At 39.0% G+C, this 25,058-nt stretch overlaps 1 protein-coding gene across 1 annotated transcript in view; it reads right to left on the bottom strand.

Annotated features, from left to right (window-relative positions):
• The window catches only part of daam1a (dishevelled associated activator of morphogenesis 1a), a 170,163-nt gene extending 145,412 nt beyond the window's left edge, over positions 1 to 24,751 (bottom strand). Inside the window, exons 1-3 of the mRNA XM_073039945.1 lie at positions 24,620 to 24,751; positions 24,081 to 24,202; positions 6,591 to 6,696 (exon numbers count right to left, since the gene is read on the bottom strand). The gene's annotated coding sequence lies outside the window, so the exon portion shown is untranslated. The remainder of the gene's footprint in view (positions 1 to 6,590; positions 6,697 to 24,080; positions 24,203 to 24,619) is intronic.
• Positions 24,752 to 25,058: the final 307 nt, after the last annotated feature.

Raw genomic sequence — 25,058 nt, 5'->3', positions numbered from 1 at the left:
ACTTGAATGTGGCATTGGAGCTGTGCTTATCCACATTGTCGCAAGTGTCTTGTGGTGCACTTGTGCTGTTGGGAATTATGGAGGAGATGGTGTTGCCAATCTGAATTGACTGGACTGACCCGCTCTCTTTTTCTGTCCTTTACAGCACCAGAACTTCACACATTTGGATTACGAGAACTAGGAGACACAGTTCTCAATGGGCTGAAATCCAAACACAATGATATAGGTCCTATTTAATCCTGCTTCGACATGTGCAAGCCAGGGTAAACCATCACCTCCTCTTTACCAATTCTACTGGAACATTTATCAAGCAAATAATTTTTGATTCCACACAAAGATGTTCCTATTGTTTACATTCTGTGCAAATTTGTGCTACTTTATAGTGCTTTAAGTGGGACACATTTGACTTTAGGCAACGAACTATTTTTTCCTAAGAGAGACATTGAAAACCAAAATAAAACAGCAATACTGTCACGCAATTTCTGCATTTTCACATTAATGCTGTCATGCTATGCCTAATGCACTCAACAATTAAAGCAGAAGAACACTGCCAAAAAGGAGGAAGTTTGGTGCCAGGAAGGCAAGGGAATTGTTTGAGTATAATACCTCATTGCTGCATTCTAATGTACTGATGATTATACACTGAACTTTGCTTTAGAACACTACCGTAGCACGACCTACAATATCTATCTTTCTTCTGTTACAAATTTAACTAGCAAGCTCAAAAGGACGTTTTGTTACCATAATATTTTGAACAATTTGCTCATTATCTATCTTGAAATAATAGGCCAAGTAGCAAAATGACAGGATACACTCAATTTTATTCCTTCATAAATGTAAGACATAGTATGTTGGGTAACGGTACAGAGGAGGAAAAAACTAAAGTATAACATTAAAGAATTATTATTTTTTGTTTACTTATTTAGAGATACAGCACAGTAACAGGTCCTTCTGACCCAACGCACCTGTGCTGCCCAATTTCACCAGTGACCATATTAGCCTCCTTATCCATGCATCTTTGGAATGTGGGAGGAAACCCACACAGTCATGGGGAGAACATACTAACACCTTACAGAGAGCAGTGGAACTGAACACAGATCACTGTCACTCCAATAGCATTACACTAACCGCTACGCTACCGTAACTTTGCAGTAGATAGCTACCAGAATCGCTTTTTAAAGAAATAAGCATCTGCCTATTCGCCTGAATTAACTGGAGAATACAGTAGTGAATTAGCACATCTGAAGGAAATTCTGTTGACAGATAAATAATGGTTAATTGGTCCTTATCCAGGCTAGGCAGAAAAGTATTCCAAGAAACATCTGCCTAATTAAGACCATATTGAAGTCATACACGATGGAGATCAGAGTACATAATATAATTAACCACTTTATCGTCAAGTATCCATGACCAAAAATAACTCTGGCTTACAAGCGGCGGAGATCTTTCAAACTACTCGTTCTGTTTTTATGCCCAAACAGTTCCTCACGTCTAGTTTGAATTAGGAATGTCACAGCTGCCTGTCATCTCTGCCAGTTGGAAACTTTTCAGCATAAAGCATCTTCTAACTAAATGTCCATTATTTCCCTTTGTTATTATATTCAAGAATCAGACAGACTGGTACAGGGACACGGACAAAAGAACAAGGGAACTGCAGTAGGAATAGACCAGCTGCAAAATTTAATAAGATTATGCCTGGTCTTTTCTCTCAGCTCTGTCTTACTGCACTTCCAGTTGATTTCCTCTACCTAACAATCTATCCATCTCAGTCTTGCACGCACTCAGCAACCGAACCACCACAGGCACTTGGTGGTTGAGAATTCAAAAGACACATGAGCCAGAAGATTCTTCTTATCATAATAGCCAGCTCCACCCATCCCCAACTCACAAACCTCACATATTGTAACAGCAACATTTGGTTCAGGAAACATCAGTCAGGGAAAGCATCACCCATGCATCCAACTTATGAGATCCTATAATCAAGCCCCATTATTCTTTTTGTTTTAATAAGATCACCTCATCTCCCAAACTCAAAAGATCATTGACCAAGTCTGCTTTCTCTTTCCTTAAAGACCAATCTTCCACAGCCCACTCATCCTAGAAATCAATCTCATGGATTTTTTTTTGGTAGTGTGGAAGAGAAAGGCTACACTGAACACTTCCAAATGCCAATATGTTCACCATTCAAAACCAATTTATGTAAATGTCATGGACACTAGGCTAAATGGCTTTCTAAGTCACAGAATGTGGAAAAAAAGTCCTCTGACCCATACTGACCAAGATTCACACTCAAGTTAGTCCCATTTGCCTGTACTTGGATCACAACCCTCTAAAACAGGGACTCCCAACCTGGGGTCCATTGCGCAAAAAAGATTGGGAACCCCTGTTCTAAATCACTTCTATTCATGTGTCTTTTAAATGCTGTTCATGTACCTGTCCCTGCCTCATCCACTTCCTCTGGCAGCTCATTCCATTTACTTGTCAACCTCTGGGTGAAAAAGTTGTTCCTCAGTTCCCTAGCAAATCAATCCCTCTCACCTTAAACCTGTGTCCTCGAGTTCTTGATTTATCAACCCTATAAAAAAAAACTTGTGTACACTCATCCTATGACCTGTACTCACTGGACCTCTCCATGGATTGTCACCTTGTGGTGGTGAAGCTTGTGTGGTCCTGAGATCCCGAGAGCGATGCCATCTAGAGTTATGCACCTGGTAGGGTCACCCATGGCGGTAAGGTCGAGGGTGAGATCCCTGACAAAGAACAATCCAACCAAGACCTCAACGGTGGAACAGGTGGACGAAGTTACTTCAAACTCAATGACTCTGAAGGCGGATGAAGGCTGCAACAAATCCATCAGCTCCAATCGCCGTGGTTTCCATGCCATTGGAATCAGTCGGTTGATTTGTGAAGAATCGTGTGCTTCTTGGAGTGCAACATCAAGTAAGCGTTAAACAAATACACACACAGGCGTCTTCGCTCTGTCATAGATCAACGGAACGAAGACCATCATCCTCGACGTCGAGGGATAGCCACGACGATGACAACTCACTGCAATTCTGAAGAATGCTGGGGTATCTCAATGAAACCTACTGAATGTTGAAAGGACTGGACAGGGTGGATGTGGAGAGGATGTTTCCTATGGTGGGGGTGTCCAGAACTAGAGGGCACAGCCTCAAAATTGAGGGGTGACCCTTTAGAAAAGTAGTAAGGGGGAATTTTTTTTTAGCTGTCTGTGGAATGCTCTGCCACAGACAGCTGTGGAGGGCAACTCCGTGGGTATACTTAAACAGAAAATTGACAGTTTCCTGATTGGTCAGGGCATCAAAGGTTATGGCGTGGAGGCAGGTGTATGGAATTGAGTGGGATCCAGGATCAACCACAATGGAATGGTGGAGCAGACTCGATCGGCTGAATGGCCCAATTCTGCTTCTATGTCTTAGGCCCTTATGGACCCCATAATCTTATACACCTCAAAATGATCAACCCTCATTTCCCTATGTTCCAGTGAAGAAAGCTCCAACCTACTCAACCTTTCTCTAAAACTCACTCAATTAATTCCCGGTAACATCCTCGTAAATCTCCTCTGCATTTTCTAGCTTAATGGCACCATTTGTACAGAAGAATGACACAAACTGAACGAAATTTTCCTGTTGCAGCCTCACCAGCACCTTGTACAATTACAACATCTCAAATATTTTATTTTAGCTTTATTTTATATTTTTTGCAGATGCAATCTAAGTTGAAATGTTGAAGAAAAGGAAGCATGATGAAAACTATGGTTTCACTTGCACTGATGGACGTGACAGGACACAAAAGCCACAGTGTTTCTTGTACGGAAAATTTTTGCGAATGGAAGTTTGAAGCCAGCAAAACTGAAAGAGCACAGCACGTCTGCCCACCCTGAAAATGGATGCTGGTTTTATCACGCAAAGAAAGCTCAATTCGAAAAAGCCGAGACATTTCCAAAACTTGGATTTACCATTTCACAATAAGCTTTTCTAGAACCATCCTATAAAGTTGCTTACCAGACTGCCAATAAAGGGAAGCCCCACACTAGACTTTAGTAAAGCCATGTGCACTGGAAATGGTCGAGCTGTGTTGTGGACTGAAACAGAGCAAAGAACTGGAAGTGGCTCCCCTTATCACATAATGTGATACGTTCTAGAACAGTTGATACTTCTTTTAACATATTGAAGTAGGTCATTGAGCAATTGGCAGCCTCACAATTCCCATTCAGTATGCAACTGGAAGAAATTACATACATCTCTCAATGTAGTCAGCTCCTTGTTTTTGTTCGTTATGTGCACACTGACGCCATCAAAGAAGAATTCTAATTTTGTGAGTCCCTTTTGGAAACTACAAAGGCCAAAAACGTTTTGGAAATGGTAATAAGTTTTTTTTGCCAAACAAAACTTTGACTGGAAAGAAAAACTTCATACTCTCTGCACAGATGGAGTTCCTACGATGTTTAGTAATACATCTGGTTTTGCTGCTTCAGTGAAAAAGGAAGCCCCTAGTGTCACCGTCACTCATTGTTTTTTTATTCAGATATGCACTGGCAACAAAGACACTTCCAACAACCCTGAAGGAAGTTTTGTCAACAGTCATAAAAGTCATCAAGTTTATTAGAAGCAGGACTCTTAATAATAATTTTTAACCAACTTTGTCAAGAAATGGGTGCAGAATATGAAGTACTTTTCTACCACACAGAAGTTCACTGGATTTCAGAAGGACGAGTCTTGAAGCACTTACTTTAACTAAGGACAGAAATTTCACTTTTTTCTGAAAGCAAAAGAAAACCTACTTTTGGAACAGTTTGAGAAAAAAAGGGTTGTATCCATCAGTCGGCTTACCCGGCAGATATTTTTAATTGTATGAATGAAATAGTTTTAGGTCCTCCTGAAGTCACCATTATCGATGCTACTGACAAGTTTCAATCTTTCTTGTCTAGCTGCCAATATGGAAGAAGAGAGTAGAGGCTAACACTTTTCAAACTTTCAAATGCTGGAAGAGAACTGCTTTACCAAAATGGAGATGAGAAACAAAATTCTCTGTCAATTTCTTTGAAGAGAGATATCTGTGAATACCTGGAAACAGTTTAGAACTCTTTCAAAAATTATTTCCATCTTGATGGCATTAAAGTTCAACCATGGATCCGCAATCCTTTTCTTTCTGATATACACGTATTGACAATGTTAATCTAGCGAAAGATGAACTCACTGATCTTAGGACACAAAAAAACTTACTACAGCTAGAGCTTTAACTCAAAAAGACTTGGACAATCCTGGTGTCCCTTGAGAGAGGCCTATCACCGCTTTGTAAAGTGAACTAATGTTTTATTCAAGCTAAGCAACAACAACCTTCTGAGATAGGTCTTTAAAAATAAAATTTAATGTTAACTTCCATATATTTTAAATGAAAAGAAGCACATATATTACTATATCACAAATGTTTGTTTAAATATTTTGATAACTATTTCCATATAGTTGGTTTCTTTTATTTTATATAAATACATTATTCTGAGAGGGGAACCACAGGATTCACCAGACTGCCAGAGGGGTTCACGGCATAAAAAAGGTTAAAAACCCCTGTTCTAGAGCAACATCAGTTTACTTCCCTCCTATAATCCACATTAATTTATCCTTTCTTTGCCACTTTGACTACTGAATCACATGCTCATCTTTAACTGAGTCAAAGTACTAAAACGCCTGAACTTTTTGCAATTTGTGTTTCCTTAATATGCAGTAAATAATAAAAGAAGCCAAGGAAGCCATTGGGACTTCCAATTTACCTTCCACCTTGCTCGAGGAAATAATATGCACAGAAAATAAGGTTTCATGCATGCCGCATTGCTTCATGTTTTGAGCCACTGTTCTTTAATGTATTTTTACCTCTAAGCAAGTTGACAAAATACTTCATTTCTGTATATTGCCCTTGTATTGTCCATCATATCAAAATTTCTCAGCCTATATCCACAGTCACACCCTTGACTTCACATTCCAATTTCTCAGTGTTCCCCTGTTCCCACCCACAGACAGGGCCATCATTTACTACTTCCAAGTTTTTGGTCTTTAATTCAGTCTCTTATTTCCACAGCTACTGATGTGTTTAATATCACCTTTACCTCTACATTTGATAAGCTGGCCCCATCAACAGCTTTCCTCTTATTCTTGTCTAAGCTTGTCACTTGAAAAACCATATTCACTGCTCCTTTAAATAAGATAAAGAATTAAATACAGATTGAATGGGGGACAAGAAGATTAACAATTAATTGCCATATTTGGTTGGAGCACATAACATTGCTGAGCCACACACTCATCTGCCAAAACTGCTTACAATTCCAGGAATTAGCACGGAATACAAATTAACTTCCAGTTTCTTTTCCCTGCTCGACACAATCTTCCGAAACCCCTCACCCTTCACGCAGGTCAAGTTCATTCAGACCATCTAATCTGCTATCTCTGGTCCATGTCTAGGTTACAGAAATAACTGAGAAATTTTCTCCCAATAAATATCATTTAGAAATTAATACACCAGTGGTTCAAAACATGAGGCAATGCAGCATGCACATAACCTGATTTTCTACCCACCTCATTTCCTCCACTGTCTGCTGAATCTGTTCTTGTACAGCAAACCCACCATTCCAGGAATCAAATGGATGAATTGAGACAAGATCCCTTTCACTACAGCAACTGCCTGAAATAGAAAAATTCAAAATCTTGTCAATTTGACCTCAAGGTGAAATTTGGATCACATTTTTCTCCATTATGAAGCCCACACATTTCCACCTCTACAACATAAGAGGTCTTGAATTGGAGCAAGGCCACTATCAATAACATAAGAAAATACCTGGTAAAGATTGACTGGGAGCATCTACTTGCAGGCAAGTATTTGTAAAGAGGGAAGCATTTCAGGGAAAGGGGCAACATGGTAGCGTAATGGCTAGCGCTACACTTTATAGCACCAGCAATCAGAGTTCAATTCCTGCCACTGTCTGAAAGGAGTTTGTATGTTCTACCGTGACTGCATGGCTTTCCTCCCACATTACAAAGACATACCAGTTACAGTTAGTAAGCTTCAGCAGTGCTGTATTGGCACCGAAAGCATAGCAACACTTGCAGGCTGCCCCCAGCACATCCTCGAACCTCACTGTGTACTTCGATGTACATATTACAAAATAAAGCTAATCTTTAAAAAGAAAGTTCAAGGTGAATTTATTATCAACATATAGTACCCTGGGATTCATTTTCTTGTGGGCATTCACAGTAAATACAAAGAAACGCAAGAAAAAAGTCAATGAAAACCTGCAGGTGCCAAAATGGGACAACAACAGTCACTGGAAGACCTTTGTAAGTGAAACAGCATTTATGTATGGGGTGGGACCAAGAAAATGTTGGTGATTCTTTCCTTCCATGTGTGTGTATGTACACACACACACACACACACACACACACTTCCCCCGCCCGGCCAGATGCACCAAGTTTCTCCAGCAGATTATTTGTTGCTAATGACGAGCCTGCCAAAAGGTAAAAAGTGTATGGAGGCATTAAATTGGAAATTATAAAGATAAAGTGGGGTCATGAGAAATCACTGACAGACAGGATTAAAGTAAATCTGAAAGGTGTTCTGTAACTATAATGCCAAAGACTAACCAGGGAATATATAGGGCCCATCAAAGTCAGGGCAATGTGTGTAGGATCCAGAAGGTGTAAGCGAGGTCATATATTAATACATTTCACAGGTATTCACAAGCAGCCTTTGTCACTGGAGAATTCATTAACGGGATAGGTAAAAGCCTAATATAGATCTCCAGTAATAGAGGAGGCAATTGATGCCTAGGCAGGCTCAAAGGCATATAAAGTCCCAGGATTGAATGGGATTTATCCTAAGCTGCCACAGGAGGCAAGGGAAGAAATTGCTGGGGCTCTGAGATTTTTAAATCTTCGTTGGACACAAATGTTGTACCAGATTAGGCACTAGCCAGAAATTGCTGAGATTCACCAGTGCCATCTTAAAGATGGCTGAAGGAGAGCAAACACAAGGTTCCCTTTGTCAAGAAAGGCAGCAGGACAGACCTGGCAAAGCCTGGTAACCATCTGTGTTTCTGTGAGCCCAATTCCAACAGTAAGGAACATTATAGAGAAATTAATCTGAAGGACAGAATTAACGATCACCTGGAAGGCATGGGCAGATCGGAGATAACAGAATTTAGTCTTGAGCTGATCCTATCTGACCAATTTGTCTCCTAATTAAATTCTTTGAAAAGAAAGTAAAGTGTATCAGAGGGCAGGGTCGTAGACGAGATTAATTTGGACTTTAGTGAGGCCATTTTAGTGGTGTCCCAGGAGGATGGATGCTGGGACCCTTGCTGATCGTGATATACATGAATGACTTGAGTATACAAGTAGGAGGCAGTTGCCATTAAGATTGTGAGAATTGTTGATTTTGAAGTGTATTCTTAGGGTTCAGAGAGGTAATAACATTTTCATGAAATAAGCTGAGAAACTGTAGGTGGAGCTTAATCCAGAAAATGCAAAGTAGCATCACTGAGGCTGGGAAATTCACCATACAAGTAGAATCTTAAGAGGAGCAGAAGTTTTGATTTTGAGTACAAGTCCAAAGATCCTTGAAGGTGACAACATAAGAAGATGATATGGTTAGGAAGACACGTGCAATACTGGGTCATTAAATACTGAAATAGAGAGGTTAAGCACCAATATTATGAAATCTTGTAGTTCTAGTCACAATGCAAATAGGAATGATGGTATAGTGCTGGACAGGATAAAGAGAGGATTTGGCAGAATGTTACCAGGGACGAAACAGTTCAGTTATGAATAGAGTCTCGCTAGGACTGTTCTCCAGAAGAGGTTAAGAGAAGACAGAACTGAGATAAACAAACCGTGACGGTATAGTTAGGGTAGACTGCAGGAAACTTCCCTCACCCCCAACCATATAAAAGATAGATAAAACTAGAGGACACGTGCTTAGGGCAAGCAGGGATAGATTCAGAGGTGATATGGGGATGGGGGGAAATCTTCATCACACTGAGAGAGGCCAAAATGTACTATTGCCTGAGAAAATGGTTGAAGTCAGGTCATCGATAACACTTAGGTAATGTCTACGTGAATATCTGAATCATTTCAATGCTGAGAACAAGAGATCAAGTATTCATCAATAGGTTTCATACAGAATGTTATGAGTTGAGCTAAATTGGACTGTTCCATTCTATAACCATTAATGACTTCCTCTGCCTCAGCTCAACCATTAATAAGCCATTATCAATGCCTTTATTTTCCTCTGGCCTCAATTACTGCAATGAGTTCTTGACCATCCTCAGATATTCTACTCTTCATGACATAATTGTCGCTTCTCTTTCTGGATTATATCATCTTCCATTCACCCATCACTACTGCCTACTGATCCATATTGGCTCCTGGTTTTAAAAATGTCAAGTTTTAAAAATTCTGAACCTCTTTTACAAAAGATCGTGTGACTTTTTTTTCTAATCTAATCCACCCCTTTAATCTAACAAAATACCTACAAACATCAAATTCTGGCCACAATCATCACCAACTTTAATCTTCTTCCCACCTTTAGATAGACTGTATCATGACTGTACCACTTTTTTCAATTTTTAGGTCATCTGGACAATGACTACCATGAACCAGCCTGGAGCATTTTGCCTTGAAAAGAACTAGTACAAGTAGCTGGATTTAAATATTGTTTTACTTCCTCACTACTGGTCTGCCTCCCAGGCCTTCTGGTCAGATAAATTCAACACAGTTCAAAAGCAGTAGAAACTCACATCACTTTTGTAAAAATTGTTATGAAGGAATTGGGTCAACGTTATTGACTTTTCAATCCTTCATGTGTATTATTAGATACTTATTCTTGTCTAATCAAAAAGACGTTCCAGCAACAACTTACAATCAAATAATCTACTTATGTAAAGGACGAGATGATTTTGGACTCAATACAGGCATAACAAAATCTTTAAAATAGCATGACATTAAAGAGGAATGTTACCAGTAACTACATGCTAAAGTACAAACAGAAATGGAAATGGAAGCTAATTGATCTGTTAACTTCCTTAATTCACTTCTATGCCAATGGTGAGAAAATTCCAGCCCCAGGTATTAAACTACTAACAGAATCACACCAACAGAAAGAATCAAGCACTACTGACTAATTAATTTATCCGCCACGTTATAAAATGGAAAACAAGTGTACATGAAGAAAGAAATTGCTTAAACATTTCTTTTAATTTAAGAACAGCTGAGGTTTCTTCAGGAATAGAATTTACCTTGCAATGTACACATTGTAAAGTATTCAAGCACAGGTGTTTTAAGGCACAATCCACAACCTGTCAAGATTTCCTGAACTATTGTCCTAAAATTAACTGTTAATTGCTATTAGTTATGATCTCCACAAACTAAAGTACGTCCACTATCGTTATACCCCACATCACTACCACATAAGATAGATCTGATCTGCACTTCGGCTGATTGTTATACAGTCAGCCCTCCTTATCTGCGGATTCCGTATGCGCAGATTCAACCAACCGCCGAGCAGGAAAACCAGGAAGTTCTCTCTCCAGCACTCGTTGTCCGAGCATGTACAGACTATTTTTTCTTGTCATTTTTCCCTAAACAATACAGTATAACAACTATTTACATGGCATTTACATTGTATTAGGTATTATAAGTAATCTAGAAATGACTTAAAAGTACAGACAGTCCCGGGTTATGAATGAGTTCCGTTCCTGAGTCCGTCTTTAAGTCGGATTTGAAGTCGGAATAGGTACATCCTGTATTATTTAGCATCAGTTAGTCAAATGTTTTTATTAGTATATAGTACATACTTTACCTTTCTATGCATATAAAACACTTAAGAAACATATGTTTTAATAACAATAATTTAACCACTGCCTTGCTTAGTAATAATTGTAACTTTCATCAGGGCAGGGCCTTTCATATTTTCCATTAAAATTCATATTCTCCATTAAAATCACCGCACTGATACATGTTAAATAAGGGACTTGAGCATCCGCGAATTTTGGTATCCGCGGGGGTCCCGGAACCAATCCCTCGTGGATAAGGAGGGCCGACTGTAATAGGTGATCAAGCCCAGACTTTAGATGGCCTTCCAGAGAGGGTATCTATTGTCTACAAACAGAACATTCACACCAAAACATTAAAATTTCACAGCAACCTGCATGTCCAGATTTCTCAGTCTTAAATCCAACCTATCCTGCTCTAAAAGCAACTGCTTTTACCCCTTCCTCCAAAACTAACCTGTAATAAGGAATCACAAACACATGAAAATCTGCAGATGCTGGAAATGCAAAGCAGCACTCACAATCCTGATAAAGGGTCATAGCCCAAAACCTTCAATGTTTGCGCTTTTCCATAGATGCTGCCTGGCTTGCTGAATTCCTCCAGCATTTTGTGTGTGTTGCTCTGTAATAGGGAAGCCATTTTGTCTTTAAAATTGTTTTCGACTCCTTTGCAATTATTCCGACTTACTGCCACACTACCTGCAATCATTTCTTAATAAAAATGAAGGAAAACAGACAAGACTTCAACAAAACTGGTGCATTATATGACAAAAAAAAGATGCTGCTCAATAGTAAATGTTACCATTATTTTTTTAAAAAAGGTCAACGTACCCTTCTATTGAATTCTACTGTGCACTTAATACAATTGAGAGGTTTGGTAAGTAGAAACTATTTACAATGACACAAGGTCAGTGATTAGAGAGCATCGGTTTGAAAAAGGTAAAAGGGAAAAAAATTCTGGGATGAAATTAAGAGAATTTCTTGTGATGAAAATGTGACAGAAATTGAATTGTGAAATATGATTGTGTTAATTGACTTTCATAGGAAAACTATACGCATTTCTTGACTGGACAAATCTGCACCACCATTTCAACAGCCTGCACATATAATAAGACGAGTAAATTGAGCTGAGTAATTTTATAACTTGATGTTAAACTTAAGAATTTCACTGTAATTTTTCAATTCCTGTATATCTAAGCAGAATTTTAAAAACTGCATGAAATGTAATCTTCAACTATTGTTGAAAATTAATGTAATAAATCAAGATGGATACACAAGAGACTGAAGTTACTGCAACCTGGAGCAACATCCAAAGTGCTGGAGGAACTTAGCAGGCCAGGGCTGACCTGCTGAGTTTCTCAGGCGGTTTGCTTTTTGATCTCATGTATTAAACTAATTTTGGTCTTTTTTTTTAAGCCTAAACTATTCAACATGCAAATATAATCTAAAGTTAGTTTAAAAAGTGAAACATTTCTCCATGTTTCCTGCTGAGACTAAAGTGTCGAAATATACTCTATTATACTGAAGCAGTAAACAATACTGTAAGTAGGGTGTGCAAAGCAGAGTTATTGGAGAATTACTTTCCAGAAATACTCAGTGTCATCGTACCATAGAAAGGGGGAATAATTTACCGGCAACCCTTTTTTTAAACTTCTGTTGAACTTAACTTACATTTTAGCAAATAAATAGTTTATACCCATTGAAAACTAATTGTTGTGATTAAAATCAACAATACATGAAACGCTGGGAGTTCTCACTGTCGGGTACTTAATAGTTCAGTAATGTTTGAGTGATACTGTAAACTTATTGTTTGACTAAGCATTGTTTGTTTACATAATTCATGATGGGTTATATGTAAATAGGTGAATGGCATATGTCATTACATTACCAAGTCATTTGTGAGTGCCTTAGTAAAACAAAGGAAAAGAAAAATTAAATAGACAAGTATCCTGATTTTTTTGCTTTTCTTTCAATTAGTTTCTGGAGTTAGAAAACATCACAGTAGCAATGAGAAAGCTTTAAAATTAACCTGTTGATGTGCACCAGGTTTTTCTTCAGAAGGGGGCAAAAAAAGAGTTCAAAAAAGAAAAGCAGGAAATGCACAAAATCAACAAGTAACAAGTAGAGCCACAGACAGGTTCATAATCAGTGAGTACCAGGTGATAATAATAACAAATTTTAAAAAAGCAGAAATGGCTGGCTACGCCAGATAGATAGACAAGTTCAACTGCACAACAGATAATTGGATGATCAAATGAAGCAGTATTTTGAAGCAAATAGAATAGCCAATGAAAATGAGTGCCAGAGTTTCTGAGTGCAATGGGTAGAAAAAGCATAGTTTGCTCCAACCAAACCAGCCAAAATGAGCTTTGCTGATGCTGTGAATGTAATGCAGGAACATTTAGAACTGAAACCATTGTTGATTGCTGAATGCATTAGGTTTCATAATTAGAATCAAAAATAAGGAGTCTATTTCAGTTTACATGTCTGAATTGAAGAAATTGTTCAAGCATTGTCAGTTCAGTGATGGGCTTAATGGTGTACTGAGAGATTGCTTATTTTGTGGAATCTTAGAAGAAAGCATTCAAAAATGGCTCCTAACTGAAGCAAGACTCACATTTAAAAGAACGGTTGAAATTGCTGTATCAATGGAAACAGCAGCCACAGGCACAATTGAGTTACGGTCAAGAATGAAACTAACCTTGAACCAATTGCAACGTTTAAACAGAAACATAACTGGCCAAACAAATTGTGTTACCACTGAGGCAGGGGCTCACATACACTGTGAACAATCCAGGTTAAAAGCGAAACATGCCTTTACAAAGTAGGACACATACAAAAAGCATGCTGCAGTTTCAAAAAGAGCACTAATCTGCATTCCATTGAGGGAAAATCTGAAAATGATGAGAGTGGAACAGGACCAGATAGCCTTGAGATTTACAATGCGTGAAGTAACAAAAGACAAGCAATAAGGCTTACATCAGAAGTGACCAGCAAACTAATTAAAATGGAATTGGACACTAGCTTGGCTGTTTCAGTCATTTCACAAAATAAGTTTGAATATGGCATTTCAAAGATACTGAACTGAAGCCTGCAGATATCCGTCTAAGAACAAATTGTAGAGAAAAGATCATTTTTGTGGGAATGACATTCGTAACAGTAAAATACAACGACCGACAGGCCATATTGAGCTTGTATGTGGTAAGAACAGGAAGGTCACCCATTGTAGAGCTGTGATAGCTGCAACTTAATTGGAGATCCATCCACCATTTGCACGCCACATCCCCTGCACTACAGTCAACTGAAAGCAAATTAAGAAAAGTACTGCATAATGTCACAGCAGTGTTAATGAATGCCATTGGATAACTATTCCTAATCATGCCAGGCTTCTCCAAATGTTTGTAACTCCTGTCCCTACGAATCCTTCCCAATAAATTGCCCACCACTGAAGTACGACTCATTGGTCTATAATGTTTAGGACTTTCCAACCCCCTTTCTTGAGCAAAGGAATAATAGTTGCCACCTGCCAGTCATCTGGTACTACTGCAGTTAGTGAGGATGCAAAGATCATAGCCAAAGGCTCCACAATCTCTTCCTTCACCTCCTGTAGAAGCTTTAGGTATATCCCATTTGAACTTATCTAACCCAATGTTCTTTTCCAAAGGCTCCAGTACATTCTCTTTCTTAACATCAACATGTTTTAGTATATCAGTCTGTTTTACACTGTCCTGACAAATGTCCAGGTCCTCTCACTGGTGAGTACTGAAGAAAGGTATCCATTAAGGATCTCTGTTAACAAGGAAAAAAATCTGCAGATGCTGGAAATCCAAGCGACACACACAGAAATGCTGGAAATCAGCCGGCCAGGCAGCATCTATGGAAAAAAGTACAGCGACATTTCGGGCCAAAACACTTCAGCAGGACTCTGCTAATTCCTGACTTCAGGCACGTTTCCTCTTCTGTCCCTGATCAATCCTACCATCACTCTAGTCATTCTCCTGTTCTTCACACTTGTGGAATACTTTGGGGTTTGCCTTAAGCCTTTTCACCAAAGGCCTTTTCATCTCCCTTTCTAGCTTTCCCAAGTCCCTTATTAAGTTCCTTCTTGGCTGCCTTGTAACTCTCTAGACCCCTGTCTGATCCTTGCTTCCTAAACCTTAAGTAAGCTTCTTTCTTCCTCTTGACAAGATGCTCCATATCTCTTGTTCACCATGGTTCCTTCACACTACCATTCTTTCCCTGCCTCAATGGTACAAACCTATCCAGAACCTAACTCCCTAAGCAACCACCATATTTCCATTGTGTATTTCCCTGAGTACATGCATTCCCAATTTCTGCTCCCAAATTCCTGCCTAACAGCATCATAATTCACCCTCTCCTAATTAAATACTTTCCCATACGTATCCCTCTCCAAGGCTATAGTAAAAGGTCAGGAAGTTATGGTCACTGTCTGCAAAACGCTCATGACCGAAAGATGTAATACCCAACATAAAGTACACTGCAGATGTTGTGGTCAAAGCAACACGTACAACACGCTGGAGGAACTCAGCAGGTCAGGCAGCATCCGTGGAAACAAACAGTCAATGTTTCAGGCCGAGACTCTTCATCAGGACTGAAGAGGGAGGGGCAGGGGCCCTATAAAGAAGGTAGGGGAGGAAGGTGGGAAGGAGAAGGCTGGTAGGTGCCAGGTGAAATACCAATAAGAGGAAAGATCAAAGGGTGGGGGAGGGGATAGGCAGCAGAGGTGAAGAAGGAATGGAAGGGGAAAGCACTATGTGTAGTAGAAGAAGACAGAATCATGAGAGAGGTGATAGGCAGCTGGAAGAGGAGGTAGAGTGAAACTGGGATGGGGAAGGGAGAAGGAGGGAATTACCGGAAGTTGAAAAATTCAATGTTCATGCCAAGGGGCTGGAGACTACCCAGATGGTATATGAGGTGTTGCTCCTTTAACCTGAGTTGGCCTCATCATGGCAGTAGAGGAGACCATGTATGGACATATCTGAATGGAAATGTGTAGCAGAGTTGATTGTCTACCATCAGATCCAGTATGGCCTCTCCTCTAGTCAACCTGTCTACATATTGTGTCACAAATCCTTCCTGGACATACCTAACAAATACTGCCCCATCCTGCCACAATGTCATACTTCCTTGTTCTGACCCATGCTCCATGTTTATTACCTTCATTCTGGATCTTCTTGCATTTAAAGCACATTTCAACCCATCGCTCTGACCACATTTTTCCCAATAAACTCCCTATCATTCCTCACAGGAGTCTGTCTACCTGTATATCAAGTGCTCCATCCTCCGTCCTATCACTTTGGTTCACACGTAGTTTAAACCCTCCCCAACAGCTCTAGCAAATCTGCCCAAAAGGATACCGATCTCCCTCCGGTTCAAGTGTAACCTACCCTTTTTGTACAGGTCATGTCTACTCTACAACAGATCTCAATGATCCACAAATCTGAAACCCTTCCAGCTGCACCAGTTCCTCAGCCAAACATTCATCTGCCAAATCATCCTACTTAGCACCTCTGGTTCTGTCATGCCTTGTCCTATCTATAGTTATTCAAATAAAGTTTGCTTTGATATCAAAGATTCAAAGTACATTTATAATCATGGCATGCATGTAGTACACAACCCTGAGATTAGTCTTCACACAGACAGCCACAAAACAAACACCATGGAACCCAACGAAAAATCATGCAAAAATAAATTGCACAAACAGCAAAAAAAAAGTGAATCACACACAGTAAATTAAACATTAAACCACAGAGTCCTTGAAACAGTCTAGGAATGCTCAGTTTAGTTTAATTCAATCTAGTGCTGTGTCATTCGTTGACTGCAAGCCACACAGCCATAATCATACAAAATAGTCATTAAAAAAAGAGTAACTAAAACACATCATAACATGAACTGCAGAGTCCTCTAAACAAGTCCAATCCACCAACTGTGCCAATCAAACCTCACCCGAGACTCCAGCACCTTCCTCCAGCAGCAGCAAGTGAGAGGAAGAGGGGGACCGGTCATATGCAGGCAGACGGTGCTGAACACCCACTCGCCTTCCACTCTCGTCCTCTTTGATTTCAGTCTTGTTTGACATCTTAATCAGTGAAACCAGCAAGAAATGGGCTCACACCCAGTCTCCCAGCTTCTTGGCCTCCAGGCCTCATACTCCACTCTAAACCATTATTCCTTTGTGACCATTCCAAAGTATGCATCCTATGAAGCTGGCTATAACTCAAGAGTACTTTTACACTAAGTGACACCCTTTCAAGTGCCACCACTTAGTAAGTCTTCCTGGCTGCTAATCTATAAACCCTTACTGATTTTTACATTTGGCTTGTAGCAAGCTGAATAAAAAGTAAATTTGGAAACTGGTAGCATTAGCATGGATCTAGCTTGCACTAAAACGGCAGAAGGCTGCCAAGTGTTCCCAGAGGAAGCAATCCAAAGAACTTAAAAGAGATATTGCTATAAAACAATCCAAGTGAATTCTAGCAATTTCATATATGATGACTTGCAGATAGCTATGAAGGTCCAATCATTTTGAAAAGATGAATTTGCAGATCTTATGGGCTATAAAGAATGAAAGGATCTGGGATAAATGCAGAGAAGTGTCACTAATGTAAAAATAGAGTCATGCTCTTATGGGAATTCTGAACTGTGATATGGAGCCAAGTGGCCATCTCCTGCCTCTTTTCCTTAAGATATGCTGAAAGGCCATAAAATAAATTCCAATTATGCTCAGCGATGTACAAGTGTTTGAAGAATTCCATTAATGGAGGCCTATTTTTGGCAACCAATCATCACAATCTGTGGCAGTACCATTGCATCTAAAAGACGTCCATTGATGCCAAGTTTACAAACTCCTATCATTTTGAAAGACTGCACTTTTCTCTAAACATCACACAAGGGTGTCTACCCAAAATGTTCATCTTACTCCATTCTCTCAATGTCAGCAAAACAGGAGCTGGTTTCTGACTTCAAAAAGGAAGGATATGCACATGCCCCTGTCTACTAACATCATGACGGTTGAGACCTTCAAGTTCGAAGGAGTGAGCATTACTAATAGGCTGTCTTGGTTTAACCATGTTGACACCAAGGCCAATAAAACTCACCAGAGCTTCTAGTTCCTCAGGAGACTGAAGAAATTTGACATGTCCCATCCAGCAATACTCTATTATTGCTTTACCTTGTATTGTCTCAATGCACTGTTGTAACACACTGATATATATGACGTTTTCTCTGTATCTCAGTACATGTGACAATAATAAACCAATTTACTTCTGCTTTCTTTGCCCATTTTGCATTTCTCCAAGTTCCACAAGTTTCAATAAATTCAAAAAGCTCTTACAGATCCTCAAGAGTCTTCACCTCTGTACACGTTGACATGCAGAGAGTTCTGCATTTCCAACATCCTTATCAGAAAATCTTGAGGATTTAAAGTCCATTCAGCTATTTTAAATATTAACAATGTAGAACAGTAAAGATGATGTGAGCAAAAGACCTTCGTACCTCTCATTAATTGCATCATAGATTGTTAACATGCTATTATGGATTTCAAATGCCCATGGTATATACAACAATTCCATCTCACGTCTTACACTAATACAACTCACTGAGGGTTGTTCTGTTATAAGAATATTGGTTGGAAACCGTATGGTTCTCAGGCACAAACTCTGCTACACTGCGCAACTACAACTGACATTTTAGCTGTCAGTAGAGAGCTCTGCTCCCAGTCGTTTGTGTTTCTATAGAACATTCAAGGAAGCCCGACTCCATCAAAACACCTTCAAAAGTAATCTGACAATTTTAGATAGAAAGTGAATGCTGTTCCACAGATCACCCATGTATTTTATGCCACAGTACTAAGCCCAAACAAGGAGAAAGATCCAAAAGTCAGATTAGGATCTGACTCAAGTTAAACAGCTGTGTGATATGATTGCAAACCGGAACCATGGTAGAGAAACACAAAGTATATTAGTGTATTTTGCTTTTGGTTCTGTCAGGAAGCATGCACTATGCTTACTGTTCAAAACTATATCCTTCCTGTACTGATAATTGTCTTCATTCTACTGCTTCCCATTAACAAATTTGCCAGATGACTGCACAGGAAAGTATTGCACAGTATAACACATGTCAATATACTCCATCACAAAATTCAGTAGAAAGAAACACTACACATATAAGTAATCTCGAACTTTTACACTGCTATTAAATGCAATCACTTCAGCAAATACACTGTGCTTTTTCACTGAAATGCCATTATTCTTACACCAAAAATGATAAACAGGTAGTCTTGAAAGTAGCAAAACAACCAATAACAAGAACTACAAAAAAATTATATACAATTCTATATGGATTTTCTCAACATGGAAGTTAAATATATGTATCAATACAAGTATCAAGTTTCAAAACAGGTTTGTAATCTCATATCTGATAACGTTGGCTTCAGATACGTCTGCATGTTACTGGAATTCACCCCACTGCCCACAGATGATTCAAGAATTCATCAAGAATGTAATTACTTTTTAACTACAAACAAAGCCTCCTAAATGTGAGCTGGTTGAAATACAACTAAAGATAGAATTAATCCAAGTGGAAACACATATTATTAAAAGTTTCTTGATCATGATCAATATTCCATTTTGAAAGAAATCACCCCCATCTTTTGCTGTGTCAATTACACACTCAATAGTTAATCACCAACTCCAACTCATGTCAATGTGGAAACAACAAATAGAAAAACTAGAAATATGAAGTAGGTCATCCTGTAATGATCGAAAAGGCAAGTGGCATTCAAAGTTAAAAAGATAAATAAGCATTTATGAAGAAATAGAACAAAGAGAAAAGTATTTGCAAAACATATATTGCAGACTCTTTTGTGGTTAATAAGCTGAATGACATCCAACTTGCTCGAAGGAAAGACAGGAGAATATTCATTGGTGCAAGAGTTCACACTCATTAAAACATCATACCTATAAACAAGAGGGAGAAATATCCAGGCTTGTAATGTGACAAAAGAAGGAAACCAGAATTAAAGCAAGGAGCTGAACATCTGGAGATTTTTTAAATATAAATTAATTTTCAGGAGCTGGATGACACCAGCAAGGTGCATTTTGCCCATTCCTTATTGACCTGGATCTACTGGTAGTGGCGAAACATCTTCTGGAAATGCTGCAGTGTTTCTGATTAAGGTCATCCCATTGTGCTGATGGGCAAGGAAATTCTGTTTTTCAGACCAGGCGACAGTGAAAGGCCAGTGATGCATTTCCCTGTCAGGATGGTGAGGGACTTAGAGGAGAACCTGTGGGTGAGGATGCTCCCAAGCACCTGCTGTACTTGTTCTTTTTGATGGTACAAGCTTCCTACTTGGAAGATGCTTTCAGAGTAACCCACACAGGTACCTTTTGTAGGTGCTGCACAGTGCAGCCACTGTACACCGGTTATTGGAGGGAATGAATGCTTAACCAGCTCAATGGAGCAGGAAATGGCATTCTCTAGGTTGTAGTGAACATCAAATAATGGGCCACTTGAAGATGTATTTGTTCAAAATTGGAATCGCAACCAATGACTTATGATCATAATAAACATGGGAAATTCAGCATCAACTCCACCACCAACATACACCTGAGAGGGAGAATAGGTTTCTAAAATTAATTCCAGTCATATAGACATTGTTGACAAGATTATACTTGTATAAGAATTTAGTCACTCATCAGCAATAAACAATTGAAAATTCTGCAAATTGAACTGGAAATCAGGTAGGTATTTATGTTAGGAATAGAAACACAGTAAGTGCAAGGAAGTGTATTAACTTCCTCTTGCTAATTAAAGCCTTTTAGTACATTTAAAGCTCAGGTTTGAAGACTTCTATTGATCAAGAACTACATAGAACTTGCCACTACAGCTATACAAATTCATTACAACTGCCATTCAAGAACATTATAAACACTCATATTTTAAAAAGATACCCAGGCATAATGTAGCCTGTTTATCAGTACTTTTTCATCTTCATAATAAATTTAATATGCTTAAGAAATCTGATGTTGTTGGAAGTAACACCCTAAAACTCCAACCACAGCTAAATTAAAGATAAATACTCTTCAAAGAATTTTGCATTCCATCACCCAGTTGACTTATTATTCTGCATTTTACCACTAATGTCATGGAATTCCTAATCAACAGCACCAGAGGTTATTCTATAAACACTATCTGATTTTCTCTCTCTCCTTGCAACTTATCAGGAGATCACATTAGCTACACTTTGTAAGTAGTAATGTTTCCCTCACAGGAAGGTATGAAAAACGGAAAAAAAAGTGACTAGAATCAGAAATTGTGCACAGCAGTAAATGCAGATTGCAAAACTGATTCCCACAGCTAATGGACTCGCTTTCAAAGACTACTCATCTCATGCTCTCGATATTTATTGCTTATTTATTTATATTATTGTTTCTTCTTTTTGCATTTGCAATTTGTTGGCTTCTGCACTCTGGTTGAAAGCTTTAGCTTAACAGTCGTTCATTGATTCTACCGTAGTTACTATTCTTTAGATTCATTGAGTATGCCCACAAGAAAATGAATTTCAAGGTTTTATATGGTGGTACATATATACTTTGATAATAAAAATTTACTTTGAACTTTGATGATCTCACTTGGTGCAGTGTTGTCCAGTTGTTTCATCATCACATAGCAATCGCAGCAATGTATCTGCGGCTCAGGTCAATCACCGAAATGTCAATTATCCTTCCCCTTCCCAACAAAGTTTTGAAGGTGGAACTTGCATATTTGCCATTAAGGTGGTTATAAAGAAAAGTTCATTTTTATAATAATTAATCTGAAGATCTTCAATGTTACACTTTCAGGAAACTATCAAGTGATTTTATCCTACAAACTCATCAAAAATATTTAAGGATAGCAAATAATACATCAAACATACTGCTACAGAGCAAAAACCTTATAATTTCAAGAGTGTGATTTGTGCAATTATCATTAATGAATGACAGTGAAGTCAAGAACACAATAAAAACATGTAAAAGCATTTTGATCATCTATTCTACAAATATCGAACCACAATACAAACTTCAAAATGGAAGGGAAGAAAAAAGTGACTTCCAGTAACAACAAGCAAATAAATTGCTTGTAAATATAAAATCAGTATTCCCAAAAAGAAAAAAGTGCCCTCAACATATATTAACATTGTAACTCCAACTTCAGACACTTATTTTGCATTCAATCCAGACAAACTTTCTAAGAAGTACTGCACAAGTTCATCAAGACCACTCTAGTTTCTATTTGGCACATCTCTGAAATCTCCATTGCTAGAATCAAGAAAAGTGTTGTAAGCTTATCAAATTAATCAGTTTCACACATCCTTAAAAACAAAACAATGAATACTTTTCTCTGAATATTCTTTCTGCCCCTATACCATGCATTTTACTGAGAGCTTTCTAAATGCTGCAAGTAAGCAGAACACAAACTATTCCACTATTCCAAGATGACTTACATCCCATAACCTTGAAATTAGAACTGCTCAACTTGCTACTGAAATATTTTAAATATAATTTTCACTTTCCTAAGTAGTATGAAAATTAAACTGTAATAAAATGACCTACAGTCATTCAGATTAATCTATTTATAGACTTTTTAAAATCAAACTTCCTTCAGAAATTGCTCTGATGAAAGATATTTAATGGATTTGGAAAGCACTGTGTTATACTGCAGGACATTTAATAACAATAAATACGGAAGTCCAAGTTAAGATGTTACTTCCTCATATAACATTAATGCAAACACAATTCAGTAAACTCCACTTCTGAGAATTCCATAAAAGTATCTCCAAGACTTTTTCTTTTAAATCATTACTTCAGAAAATAAGTTGTCAAAGAGTAGAACAGATTGTAAACCATGGTGCAATTTCTCAAAACCGCAATATCACATTGGTTATCATGTGATTACATCACATTTGGAGAAACATTACAATTATCTAAGCTATTGCTTGCGTTACATTCCCAACATGATTACTGCATGTTTGTAAAGAAGAACAATACAGATTTCTCCTTGAAGAACTGGTTACTGAGGTATTTCTGGCTTTCACTTTAAGGAGCTGGGGTGGCATTTCCAAATTGTGAACAGAACTCAAAATCTGCATTTCAATAAATTCAAAATATCTTGGCAAAACATTGCCAACAGATCTTCAGGAGTTGAGACAATGTCATAATCTGAACTTGCATTAACATGAAATCATAGCTAGCTTTCATTTAAAATACCAATCTGATATTGTTTAAAAATACAAGTACCTTACTCAACATTGTATTAATTTATACTGTCATAGATTGTTTAAAAAGTCAAGAATGCTTTACAGCAAATAACATCTGCTTTATATAATCAAACAACGGTGTTATTCAGTATTGACTAATCTGACATTGCTCCTTATGCAAAAGTAAACAGCCTTCAGCCGAAACATCTGTCCATTTAGACAGAAGAGCTTCAACCATATCCGACTTCTAAAGAAAATACATTTTATTCATAAAACAATCTCCAACACGATTCTAGTTAGCTGAACAGACACAGACAGCTCTGAAGGGGCGAGACTCAGAATATACATAGGAAAACCTTGTTGCACGTTCAGACTTTTCTCTTTTTCTAAGTTATTCCCCTGATCGTATCAAAATCTTTCCTCTGGTGGTCTCACGCACAGCAGGACACACCCAAAATGTTCATTCTGACACAAATGCATGCCTGACCACAGTAATGCCCTCAGCGTCCTCTAATCCTCGCCAAAGGTCCCTCGAACACGCTGACACATTCAGCTGTGTTCTGCCCTTACCCCAATACCCGAATTCATTCCCTCGCCCCGTTTGACAATAGTAGGTCCAGATCAGAAGCAATGTGTTTTCAGTCCGTTCACTGAAACCACAGCTGTCTTAAACATACCAGTTCTATTAAACACCACACCACAAGGAGGGTGTTGATTAGCAGAAACACGGAACCCGTTTACAGGTGATCGCCTTCACCAAATAACAGTTCGAACCAATAGGTCCTATAATCGGGACTATTTAAACAGCCCTCTGGTGTGCCAGCAGCACACTGCATTCTTTGAAACACTGAACAAAACGTTTGCTTTCCATCCTTTTCTAACCCATAACCCACCCACCCCCCTCCCCGCCCCACACAACAATTGCTAAATACAGACCCCAACCCCCCAAACCGCACACACCACTCGCCCGATCGTGAACCTCACCTTAACAAAAGCATCCACTCTTGCTCTTCCACACGTTACAAATGACAAACAAAAGACGAGGCGCAGGATGGAACTGGGAAAGATTGATGATCTCTGACATGTGGGCTTGGCGTTTTAATTCCCTGAATCAGGAAAGAGAGGGGGGAAAAAATCAGCCTAACAATTGACACATTCTTCGCAATCTCGAAGCATACTCGGACAGCCTGGAAAAAAAAAACCCCGAACTCGTCTCCACACACGAAAGCAACAGCTGCAACGCCGTGGAATTTGAGGACTCGGTTGAAAGCTGCCGATCGGTGAAAGGCAGGAAGCGTGCAGGCAGTGTATCCTGACTGGAACTCACGCTGGTTCCTTTTGTTGCAGGCGATGCAGGCTCGCCTGACAATACCTCTCAAGCACGGAGCCCCGTGCAGTCCCACCCATGCTAACCTGAACGCTCGTTTGCTTTCCACCTACTTTTCCTTTATGTGTCGGCCAACACAATAGAGAGCCAGTTACAAATGTCACCCCGAGCTGAAAATAAATGACTAAAAAATTACCAACAAATTCCAGCCATCCGTGCAGCAACGTCCATATTCTCTCCTCTTTCTTTACAAAAGGATTCAGTTTAACAATTTCCTTTCGCTGCAGGTGACATCATCCTATTTTACCCATAGAAGACAGCAATGGGTTACTGCGCATGAATTCGGGTTGCTTTGTATTGTGGGAATTGTAGGAAATGTTCATTGGACAAACGGGAGCAGCGAATGGAAGGAACTACTATTCCCAAGAGACAGCGGAGCAGCCGTATTGTCAAAGACTTGGGTATTGGGTGTAGATAAGGTACTGGCCCCAGATGGTAGCTCTGCCCTTATTGGCTGTTTACAATGGTTACACTGTTCATGGGCGGTGATTTTGTTGTTGGGTTGTCACCCAGACTGTTTGGGGTTGGTACTATCACACCTGGCGCAAGAGATGGGCAGACTGGTACGCACCGCT

The sequence above is a fragment of the Hemitrygon akajei genome, chromosome 3 (genome assembly GCF_048418815.1).
Source record: "Hemitrygon akajei chromosome 3, sHemAka1.3, whole genome shotgun sequence".
NCBI lineage: Eukaryota > Metazoa > Chordata > Chondrichthyes > Myliobatiformes > Dasyatidae > Hemitrygon > Hemitrygon akajei.
This window is presented reverse-complemented; position numbering and strand designations above follow the sequence as displayed.